Genomic DNA, 12,485 nt, shown 5'->3' on the forward strand with positions numbered 1-12,485 from the left:
TCATTCTTTGAGGGGTTGTCCAACTAAAATAAAGAAAAATAATAAACAATTGACATGCAGGAATGTTGGTTAAAGAAAAGACAACACCTTTTGAAATTCCCAACATTCAAGCATCTCCTGCCTATGCTATTTCCAAAGAGACCAGGAGTGATGATGTTCCATTCCTATTCATATGACCACTGCAGCCAATCACTGACCTAAGCGGTCATGTGTGCAAGAACAGTATGTGACTGCTGAGGTCAGTGATTGGCTACAGTGACCATGTGAACACAGGAGATCATCACTTCTGGTGAATAGAGAGGCACAGTGCTTTATGGCAGGACTCAAAAGGTGTGATTTATTTTTTTATACCTTTTCTGGTCTGTCATTAATATTCTTTTATTTAGGTCAGACAAGACCTTACAGAGGTATTCCAGTTTAAAAGAGTACATTCATTTAATTAGAGAATATGATGTTGAACAATTTTCTATTTTACATCTATTTAAAATGTTGCTTACTGACCTTTATTATATCCATACAATAGCCTCTGCCTAAAAGAAAACAAAAATAGTACAGCCTATTTTAGTCTTGAAAAATGTAACTGTAGGAGAGCTGGAAAGAACTAAACATGGTGTCAGTCATGCAAGCCGTCATGTGACCCTGACAAGTATCATGTGACCGGGCTTTCAGTTAACTCCCCAGTTATCAAATTAATAGTAGTGTATTGAGAAGCAGAACATATGCAGTATATACAGTACTACTACCTGCAGCAGCACCTCAGCATGTCCGTCAATGTCTGTGTAGAGACAGATGTGTGTTGTGTTTTTTTTTTAAACACCACATTTTATTATTAACATGAAAACATCACCTAGAGACAGGCAGTCATTCTACAAATCACCTAAAGACAGGCAGCCATGTTAATACGCACAGTAATGTAGTTACTATGATAACTACAATAAAAATAAATAAATAAAATTAATACAACACAATCCTATTTACTTATCACATGGATGTACCCTGTGTGCTCCCCCCCCCCCCCCCACTTGAACTGTTGAGGGAAGCGTACATACCTGCTTCCTGCCTGTTGGTTTTCCGCTCTTTCGGTCAGAGATCACATGTGTCTGTGCAGCCAATGATAGGCTGTGGCAGGAATGCGACCCGTACGAAGACCCATGTCACTGGGTCACGTGCTGCTTGGGGGAAACGTTACCACTGCGGATTGTCACTGGCTGCACAGGCACACGTGACCCCTGTCTGTACTACAGGTTGACAAGTGGAAACTGGAGGGCATGGACCTTAGGAGCCTGAACCAAGCAGCGGGGAGTAGGTAAGTATGCTTCCCTCCATAAGTCTAGTGGGGAGCAGAAGCTGCCCAAATTTTTTTTTTTTTTAAGCAATGTTGGAATATGTGTGGTTAACCCTTATAGTTACCTTCTTATGTACTGAAATAATATATATGAGGACACAATGGGGGAATTCTCCTTTACTGTCAATCAATTTAAAATTATCTCTAGGGACTCCGTTCTGCAAATCAGCCCTACGGTATCTTTGTCTACGTTCCTTCCAATACTCTCCATTCGTATGCATATTCTTCATTTCAGCGCATAATTATTAGCTAGGCACCTGTGTTTGTTAGAAGTTTTATGGAGTGTGATACATTTGCCAGTGAAGTACAGATTGACAATTTTGTTTTCCGAGGTCCCTCCTGGTTTTTAACACTGGAAGTATTAAAATGGAAATTTTCGCAGAGTGTAATTTCGGAGAATTCGCTCTTGACATGCTTGAATTAGCAGGACTAGATGGATTACAGATTTATAAGTGCTTTGTTGCATATTTTTTTATCCAGAGGACATTGAATATTTTTATGTACTCAGAAAATGTTTTGTCGGAGCTGTATCAAGATGCCCAGATTTATTTATTTATTTTTTACATAAAATGTATTTTATAGAGGAAAGAGACACATATTTTCAGAGAAAGAGAGCCAAAAGTAGGTCATGGTAATCATTTAAAGTAGAAATTCACCTTTGTTGAAATATATAAGGGATAAGTAAAACAGGATGCATTTTATATAACGGTTTTGCTCTCTGTGTCCTCTGTGGTTCTCCAAATAAATCATATAAAAGGACTGAATAAAAAAACAATAATAGGCTGGTGTCACACATAGGTTTTTATGGCAAGTTTTTGACCTAAAGTCAGGAGCGAATCAAGAAGGAAGAAGACGTGTAAGTCTTTCTTTTATTTTGATCCTTAATTTTCCAACCCAATTCTGTAAATATGGAATCGGGCCCCACCCACCATGACTTGCCTTGAGTAGCCAGTTGAGAAAGGCTTATGATAATGTTGGCCTCCATAATGCACAAGGATAATGCACACAGTAGTGTCACAGTACAAGCACTCCTAACAAAGTATGCACTCCTAACTGGTGTTGAGCGAATCGAACTACACGAACTCCGGAATTTCCCCGTGCTTTGTGGTAGCGAATCGATTTTCCCTGAATGGCGGTAAAAAATAAATAAATAACACTTACCTCTTCCGTTTGAGTCCGAAGAGCCGCCCCGCTGTCATCTTGATAAAAGATCTTGCACGAAATACCGTGCGCGATGACGTATGGCGTCTCCACACCAGCTGACGTGATGACATTATCACGGGCCACGCAGGATTTTGCGCTAGATATTTCAATCAAGATGATGGCGGCCGACACTTCGCGATCAAATTGCTGAGGTGAGTATGATTTATAATTTTTACAAAAATTTTACACTGTATTATTACTGTCAGATGCCGCAATCAGCTATGAACGTGGCATCTGAGGGGTACAATGACGGGGAGCATCGCAATAACTATTCCCTGTCATTATACCCACTACTTACAAAGAGATGGACTTCGTGGCACAGTAATTATTTTTTGGTAAAATTCGGCGAAGCAGCCAAATCAAATTTTTCAATGCTTTGCTCATCACTACTCCTAACTAACCTGTCTATCACATAGGCTGATTTTAATTAGTGCACGTATAAAGCTGTAGCCTGCTCTTCCTGCATTTATTGGAGGCCATTTGGCAGCAAGAGAGGTAAAAAAATGTGGAACCTGCATTCTCTAATGGAGACCATTATGGTAGTATTTAGCAAAGGTTCCTGTTGTAAAGAGATCACCTTGCCGGGGCAGACAGCAACAAATGATTTAGTAGAAAATGTATTTGCCAAGAATCTCTCATGTATATAATGAGCGTAGTGTTAGCACTAGTATATTTTCTATAGGGAGTATAGTTTGCAGAATGCTGTTGCTTTGTTTGTTTTTTAATTTCAAGCATAATCCACGCAGTGATGTCACAGAACAAGCATAATGCACACAGTCAAGCCATAGTACAAAAATATTGAGCACAGTGATGTCACAGTACAAACATAATGCAAACAGCAACGTCACAGTACAACGATAATGCACACAGTGATGCTACAGTACAGGGACAGTGCGCACAACAATGTCACTGTGAAGTTACAGCACAGGGATATTGTTGACAGTGATGTCACAGCAAAGGAATCATCTACTCCTAGCATAGGAAAGGTTACTGTGTACTGTACCTGTGACCTCACAGCATAGGAAAAAAATATTCAATGATGTCACAAGCAGATATAAGGAAAACATAATGTCCCAGTGCAGGGATAATGGAAACAGTAAAGCTACAGGGGAGGGATAATGCACTCAGCAGAGGTAGTCCTCCTCACTGACTGCCCCTCATGTCTGGGTAGAAATTGCCTCCTTTGTTGGGCCCCGTAGCATCTATTATGCCTGCTACCCTGTTGGTTAGGGTGGGTTCACACTAGCTTTAGGGATTCCGTTATGGCTTTCCGTTATAACATGGTTATAACGGAAAATAACGGAATCCATAAGACGGAAGGACAGATCCGTTCTTCTGCCCATAGACTTGTATTATGACGGAATGCAAAATGGAAGCCTTTAAAAGGCATTCCATTTGCTTTCAGTCCTCATAGAAGTCTATGGGAATCAAAACGGATCCGTCTGGGTCCCATTATGCAAAACGGAAAACAAAGTCCTGTCGACAGGACTTTGTTTTCCGTCTTGCATAATGGGGACCCAGACTCATCCGTTATGCTGTCCCATAGACTTCTATTAGGACGGAAAGCAAACGGAATGCCTTTAAAAAGGCTTTCGTTTTGCATTCTGTCGGGGCATTCCGTTATTTTCCGTTATAACCATGTCAAATGGAAAGCCATAACGGAATCCCTAACGCTAGTGTGAACCCACCCTTACACACATGGTGTTCACATAATGTTACACTTATAAGTGCAGAAAAAGATTATTCAAGGTGTAGGGAAAGGATAGGGATGAATCATTCCACAGCATTCATGTAGAACAGGGTTCTTGGATTCTGCCATTTTCCAGTGAACTCAGTGTAGGGAGAGACGTCAGCGGGCGCTAGGGACAGTGCTAGGAAAGACTTCATTGTGCTAAAAAAGTGATTTACAATTTCAGGGAAAGATTATTCAAGGTGTAGGGAAAGGATAGGAAGGAATCATTCCACAGCATTCATGTAGAACAGGGTTCAGTAGGGGAGTTTACAGCCTGGGTAATAGGAACAATCCTATCACACCTTGCTGCACTGACTGGGGACTCCATTTCCATTATACAGCTCTGTAATTCCAGCAAAGCGTTCTTGTTATTGCGGTGCAAGCGCTGTGTGATACAGCAATTAACAGGGTTTATTACAAGGAAATATTTATACGTCTTATTTGTCCTTGTGCGGTGCAGTTATATGTTCTAAAGCATTTTTGGCTTGTATTAGTGGGAAAAAAGGGCTTATTAGCCGTTATGTGGTAAAGTGCGAAAATGACAGCCCTTTTTGTTGTGTGTTAGTGGAAAAAGAAAAATATAGTTGCTGATCAGCGGTGCAGTTATTTGTTCTAAAGCCCTTTTGTGGCCTGTATTAGTGGGAGGAAAAAAGGGCTTATTAGCCGTTGTGTGGTGAAGTGAGAAAATTACAGACATTTTTAGGGTGTTTTAATTTCCTTTTTATTTATTTATTTGATCTAACAATATGTCAGACAGAGACGTGCGAGGCCCTGCACAGGGGAGTGGCAGAGGCCTAAATGTTTCTGGTGTCTTCCTTCGTGGCAGCAGGAGTCGCAGCGAGAGGCCTGAGCTCCCGGTGTAATCTAGCAGGTCGTGTCTTGACCCGCAACCCAGCGGTTCTTGAATGGTTGACTCGTCAGCTCTGTTTTGGATCCACTCCTGTTTTTTTGGGCATTAGCAATACTGATGGATTACTGACCAAATGCTGACCGGGTGAAGGCGTCAACAGACAGGATACGTTTTTTGGGGGTTATTGTTCTGAGGGATCAGAGGAAGGGCGAAATAATCAGTGACGTCAACACAAACTTACTGCTGACACCCTCTCCACTCTGTCAGGAAAGGCTCTACTTGTGTAAGCGTTTAATAGAACAGATTCTGTAGACATCTATGTGGAATCAGCTGACGAGGGAGTAAAAGGAGTGCGCTTCTTCTTGACGCTAACATCTACCCGTAAGGCTGAGTTCATACGTGAGTTATTTGGTCAGTTTTGGCCCCGTGACTGCCCAAATAAGTTAAGTATGGAGTGATTCTAAGAGCGACGCCTGTCATATAGATGTCATACTGACTCACAGTATTGTTTCACTACCACAGCAGACTCTTTATGCGTGTTACTGCAAGGCGCAGTGTTCTACACCACTATAAAGGCTCTCAGCAGCCCGGAAGTAGCCATTTTTTACGAAATTCACCGCAAATAATATCGGAGCTAAACAAATTTTTTCCCAAAAAATTCTGCGAATTTAAATTTTGAAAAATTCACTGATCTCTAGTAATTACCACCAATCTGGCTATAGCCTCTGCATGTGGTGGAAAGACTGTAAGCTACAAGCTGCCTACCATAACCAGAGGAGGGCTGGCAGGCGTAGTCCTGGGGGGCAAATCCCATCAAGTGGCCCATTTTTAGCCCCGCCCATTATTAAAAGCCCCTCCTACATATAATAGGCCACTCCCAACAAACACTATTGTCACGGAATGTGTACAGGTAACAAGGCAAAGCAACATGTATAAACGACTCGCTGGATCCAAAAACTAAGGAACCAAGGGAGACCCCTGCAGAAGACCTGGCACTTTCCCTGGCTGCTCAGCCTATGCAAAGATCCTAATGGTGGAGGTTTGCATATCCACGAACCTTGACTATAAAGCCCTGAGCACCCTACTATAGTGAGGGGACACGACCACCGGCTCCCTACACAAGACACGGAGGGAGTCAGGGTCATCTGGGATCCAGCAAACAGATATAAACATATAAAAGTACACTTAGCTTAGAAGCAAAGAGGAGGACAGATCAGCGTGCACACACACTCCAGGAGGAAATATAAGCCGCCCAGAAAAGCATTCTGAGGAGGCATTTAAAGGGAAGCAATTAAGACATGACAGCTGAGAGAGGCTGACGAGAGGAGGAGCTGAATACCACAACACAGAAATTCAAGGAGGAGGTTCTGAAAGGCCTCTGTCAGAGCTTCTCAGCTGTCTGGTTGTGACAGTACCCCTCCCTCTACGAGTGGACTCCGGACACTCAGAGCCCACCTTCTCAGGATGGGACCTATGGAATGCCCTGATGAGACGAGAGGCCTTAATGTCCGTCACTGGGACCCACATCCTCTCCTCAGGACCATACCCCTCCCACTGAACAAGGTACTGAAGAGAACCGCGGACAAGACGAGAATCCACAATCCTAGAGACCTGGAATTCAAGATTCCCATCAACCATAATCAGAGGAGGAGGCAAAGGCGAGGGTACAATGGGTTGAACATAAGGTTTCAATAAGGACTTATGAAAAACATTATGGATCTTCCAAGTCTGAGGAAGATCAAGACGGTATGCAACAGGATTGATGACAGACAAGATTTTGTAAGGCCCAATAAACCTAGGACCCAACTTCCAGGAGGGAACCTTCAATTTGATATTCTTGGTAGACAACCACACCAGATCACCAACATTCAGGTCCGGACCAAGCACACGTCTCTTATCAGCCACACGCTTATATCTCTCACTCATGCTCTTTAGATTCTCTTGAATCTTTTGCCAAATAGATGACAAAGACGAGGAGAATCTGTCCTCATCAGGTAAACCAGAAGACCCCTCTCCCGAGAAAGTCCCAAACTGTGGATGAAACCCATATGCACCAAAAAATGGTGACTTATCAGAGGACTCCTGACGACGGTTATTTAAAGCAAACTCAGCAAGGGACAAAAAAGAACACCAATCCTCTTGATTCTCCGCCACAAAACAACGCAGATATGTCTCCAGATTCTGATTGACGCGCTCTGTCTGGCCATTCGACTGCGGGTGGAAAGCAGAAGAGAATGACAACCGAACCCCCAAGCGAGAACAGAAAGCCTTCCAGAATCTGGAAACAAACTGCGTGCCCCTATCAGAGACTATGTCTGAAGGAATACCGTGCAACTTGACAATGTGATCAACAAATGCCTGCGCCAGCGTCTTAGCATTGGGCAAACCAGGAAAAGGGATGAAATGCACCATTTTGCTAAAACGGTCCACCACCACCAGAATCACAGTCTTCCCCGAGGAACGAGGCAGGTCCGTGATAAAGTCCATGGACAGATGTGTCCAAGGACGGGAAGGAATGGGTAAGGGAAGGAGAGGACCTGATGGCCGTGAATGAGGGACCTTGGCACGAGCGCAAGTCTCGCAGGCTGCCACAAAACCCTCAACCGACTTACGAAGCGCAGGCCACCAGAATCTCCGAGCGATGAGATCCAGTGTGGCTCTTACCCCCGGGTGCCCAGCAAGGACCGTATCGTGGTGTTCTTTAAAAATCTTGTGTCTTAAAGCGAGAGGCACAAACAACCTCCCAGGAGGACAAAGATCAGGAGCCTCTGACTGGGCTGCCTGCACCTCTGCCTCCAATTCAGGAAAAAGAGCAGAGACCACCACACCTTCAGCCAAAATGGGACCCGGGTCTTCAAAATTCCCGCCTCCCGGAAAACAACGTGACAGGGCATCTGCCTTCACATTCTTAACTCCAGGGCGGAACGTGACAACAAAATTAAACCTAGAAAAGAACAACGACCATCTGGCCTGTCTCGGGTTCAGACGCTTGGCTGACTCCAAGTAGGCCAGATTTTTATGGTCAGTAAATACGGTAATAGGGTGTCTGGCCCCCTCTAGCCAATGGCGCCATTCCTCAAAAGCCAACTTGATGGCCAACAATTCCCTATCTCCCACATCGTAATTTCTCTCTGCGGAGGAGAGTTTTCTTGAGAAAAAGGCACACGGTCGCCAATTGGCAGGAGAGGAACCCTGAGACAAGACCGCCCCCACACCCACCTCAGAAGCATCAACCTCAACTATGAAGGTTAATGAAACATCAGGTTGCACCAAGATGGGAGCGGAAGCAAAACTCTCCTTGATATCAGAAAAGGCCTTACGCGCCTCTACCGACCAAGAAGAAAAATCTACCCCCTTTCTGGTCATATCAGTGAGTGGTTTAACAATAGAAGAATAATTCAAAATGAACTTCCTGTAATAATTGGCAAAGCCCAAAAAACGCATCAGCGCCTTTTGATTCTCAGGAAGCTCCCACTCAAGCACAGCGCGGACCTTCTCGGGGTCCATGCGAAAACCAGAAGCGGAGAGAAGAAACCCCAGAAATTGAATTTCTGGAACCGCAAACACACATTTTTCCAGTTTCGCATATAGTTTATTCTCCCGCAGGATGAGCAAGACCTGACGTAAATGTTCCTTATGAGTTTTGAAATCGGGAGAAAAAATCAAAATGTCATCCAAATACACCAATACAAATTTTCCCATCAAATGATAAAAAATGCTGTTCACGAAATGCTGAAAAACGGCTGGGGCATTCATCAACCCAAAAGGCATAACTAAATTCTCAAAATGGCCCTCAGGGGTATTGAAGGCCGTCTTCCATTCGTCCCCTTCTCTGACCCTGACCAGGTTGTATGCCCCTCTTAAATCTAATTTGGAAAAGACTTTAGCCCCAACAACCTGGTTAAACAGGTCCGGGATCAGAGGAAGCGGATAAGGGTCACGAATTGTGATATTGTTCAGCTCCCTGAAATCCAGACAAGGTCTTAAAGAACCATCTTTTTTCTTAACAAAGAAAAAACCAGCGGCAACAGGTGACTTTGAGGGTCGTATGTGTCCCTTTCTCAGACTCTCAGAGATATAAGTACGCATAGCGATCCTCTCAGGTTGGGAAAGATTGTATAAACGAGATTTAGGCAGCTTGGCGTCTGGGATGAGATTAATAGGGCAATCGTACTCCCTGTGCGGGGGCAAATCCTGAACTCCACTCTCAGAGAAGACATCCGAAAATTCAGAGAGAAAAGATGGTACAGTCTTAGTAGCAACCTCAGAAACAGATGTCGTGAGGCAATTCTCTCTGCAAAAGTCACTCCAACCATTTATTTGCCTTGCTTGCCAATCAATGGTGGGGTTATGTTTAGTGAGCCAGGGTAGCCCCAACACTAGAGGAGTCGGCAAACCGCTAAGGACGAAACATGACACATCCTCAACATGAGCATCACTCACAATTAAACGGATATTGTGAACTATGCCCTTTAATGACTTCTGAGAAAGTGGAGCGGAATCGATAGAAAACACAGGAATATCCTTTCTCAAAGCGCACACCTGGAAACCATGAGTTATCGCAAAGTGATTATCAATGAGATTAACCGCTGCTCCACTATCCACAAAAATCTCACAAAAAATGTTCCTGCTCTCTAGCGCCACCCTAGCCGGCAGGACAAAACGGGAACTACAAGCAAACGGAAAATCTTCAATTTCCGCCTCCATCCTGCCAATAGTAACAGACGGAACATTTTTCAAAGATTTTTTCCTCTTTGTTTCTTTATTATACCCAGAGAACTGCCTGAATCTCCTAGAGGGACAAATATTTGCCAAATGATTAATACCTCCACAACAAAAACAAACCCTCTCATGCGGGCTGAATCTTCTATTGTCAGAAGCAATCAACCCCAGCTGCATGGGCTCCTGCTCAGAAGGGGCTGACAGCGACTGAGACCCCTGCGCAGAGAATGGGACCGCTGCACAGTCCTGGGACCGAGTATGACAGGAAGGAGAGATCTCTCCTCTCTCTCTAAGACGCCTGTCAATACGAACGGCCTGAGACATAGCAGAGTCCAAAGAAATAGGCCTTTCATGAAAGGCAAATGCATCTTTCAATCCCTCTGAAAGACCATGGCAAAATTGACTTCGGAGTGCAGCATCATTCCAACCAGTATCAGCTGCCCAACTCCGAAATTCTGAGCAGTATATTTCTGCGGATTGTTTACCCTGGCATAGGAGACGTAGTCTAGACTCCGCCAGAGCAATACGATCCGGATCATCATATATCTGACCCAGGGCTAAAAAGAATTCATCCACTGAACGGAGAGGCCGTGCCCCCTCCGGCAGCGAAAAGGCCCAGGACTGAGCGTTACCCCTGAGCAGCGATATAATGATCCCCACCCTCCGTTCCTCATCACCAGAAGAATGGGGAAGAAGGCGAAAATGGAGTTTGCAAGCCTCTCTAAAACGCACAAAATTCTCACTACCCCCGGAGAACGTATCCGGGAGCGAGATCTTAGGCTCAGAACAAGCTCCATGAACGCAAGCTGAACCGGTCACTTGAAGCTGAGACAAAGTCTTACGGAGGTCAGCTACCTCCAATGAAAGACCCTGGAAGCGTTCAGCCAAAAGTGAAACCGGATCCATGCTTAAGACGGTTTTGGCGGCTTATAATGTCACGGAATGTGTACAGGTAACAAGGCAAAGCAACATGTATAAACGACTCGCTGGATCCAAAAACTAAGGAACCAAGGGAGACCCCTGCAGAAGACCTGGCACTTTCCCTGGCTGCTCAGCCTATGCAAAGATCCTAATGGTGGAGGTTTGCATATCCACGAACCTTGACTATAAAGCCCTGAGCACCCTACTATAGTGAGGGGACACGACCACCGGCTCCCTACACAAGACACGGAGGGAGTCAGGGTCATCTGGGATCCAGCAAACAGATATAAACATATAAAAGTACACTTAGCTTAGAAGCAAAGAGGAGGACAGATCAGCGTGCACACACACTCCAGGAGGAAATATAAGCCGCCCAGAAAAGCATTCTGAGGAGGCATTTAAAGGGAAGCAATTAAGACATGACAGCTGAGAGAGGCTGACGAGAGGAGGAGCTGAATACCACAACACAGAAATTCAAGGAGGAGGTTCTGAAAGGCCTCTGTCAGAGCTTCTCAGCTGTCTGGTTGTGACAACTATACAGCTGACATTCTATTGTTGAGGCCTGTCTCTACACATCATATGGAGAGGGGAGGCCTGTCCTGGCTGCACTGCCTGCTTCACATTATACTATAAACAGCAGGCTACAGCCAGGAAGCTCCTCCGCTCTCCTCCCTCCCCAGATCCTGCTCAAGGCCTGTGGTTCCCCCCACCATCTGCCTGCTGCCCCCTTTGGCCGTCCTCACCCAGCTCTGAATCCTCCTTCTGTAAATGGCAGGGGGAGGAGCCGGAGCATCTCCTCTCCTACATAGCGCCTCATACCTCTTACATCCAGTGATGTCACCTTTGTTGTAGACGTTCTCTTTCCTCATTTTCTCCATTCAGACCAGGCCGCCATGATGATTTTTCAGCCATCTCCAGTCTCTGCAGAGATTGACAAACAGACGTTAGTTTCAAACATTTCCATCATCTTCACATCTTCTGAACACCCTTTCCTGCCACCCCCAATACTATACTGCAGAGAAAGTCCCCCTGGAAATACTACTACCACACAGATAGTGCTGCCCCCAATACTATACTGCAGAAACAGCCCTCCTGGAAATACTACTACCACACAGATAGTGCCCCCTTCAACAATTATTGGCACACAGTGCTCTAAAAAATAACTGCCCCCAGACACTAATAGTATAAAGATAGTGTCCCCCCAAATTAATTGTGCTAAGCTGACACTGTGCCAGGGTGCCCCCAAAAGTAACAGTGCTCCCCAAAATACAACTAATAGAAATAATTCTCTGCCAGAGCACACTTAGTAGTAATAATGCCCCTATAGTGTCCATACTAGTGATCATGTTCCTCATAGTCCCCCAGTAGTAGTAAAGCTCCGCATAATACCCTTAGTTTTAATATTTCTCCCTATAATATGACAGTACATTAAATACCCCCGCCTAGTGCCCGCATTTGAGCTAATGTCCCAATAATGTATGCCAGTATAAAATACCTCTATCTAGTGCCCCAGTAAATGCCCTCATAGTGCTCCTCTCCCCCTTCCCCATAGTGTCATAATATGCCAGTAAAAAATGCCCCTTTTTAGTGCCCCCAGCAGATGCCCCTATAGTGCTCCTTTCCCCCATAATGTGCCAGTAAAAAATGCCCCTTCTTAGTGCCAACAGATGCCCCAATAGTGCTCCACTCCCCCATAGTGCCCTCAAATAATG

The 12,485-nt window shown here is 44.7% G+C and overlaps 1 protein-coding gene across 2 annotated transcripts in view; it reads right to left on the minus strand.

Moving 5' to 3' along the window:
• ASTN1 (astrotactin 1) overlaps positions 1-12,485 on the minus strand; it is a 499,082-nt gene that overhangs the window by 404,245 nt on the left and 82,352 nt on the right. The gene's annotated exons all lie outside the window — the stretch shown is intronic.

Source organism: Bufo gargarizans, chromosome 7, assembly GCF_014858855.1.
Source record: "Bufo gargarizans isolate SCDJY-AF-19 chromosome 7, ASM1485885v1, whole genome shotgun sequence".
Classification (NCBI taxonomy): domain Eukaryota; kingdom Metazoa; phylum Chordata; class Amphibia; order Anura; family Bufonidae; genus Bufo; species Bufo gargarizans.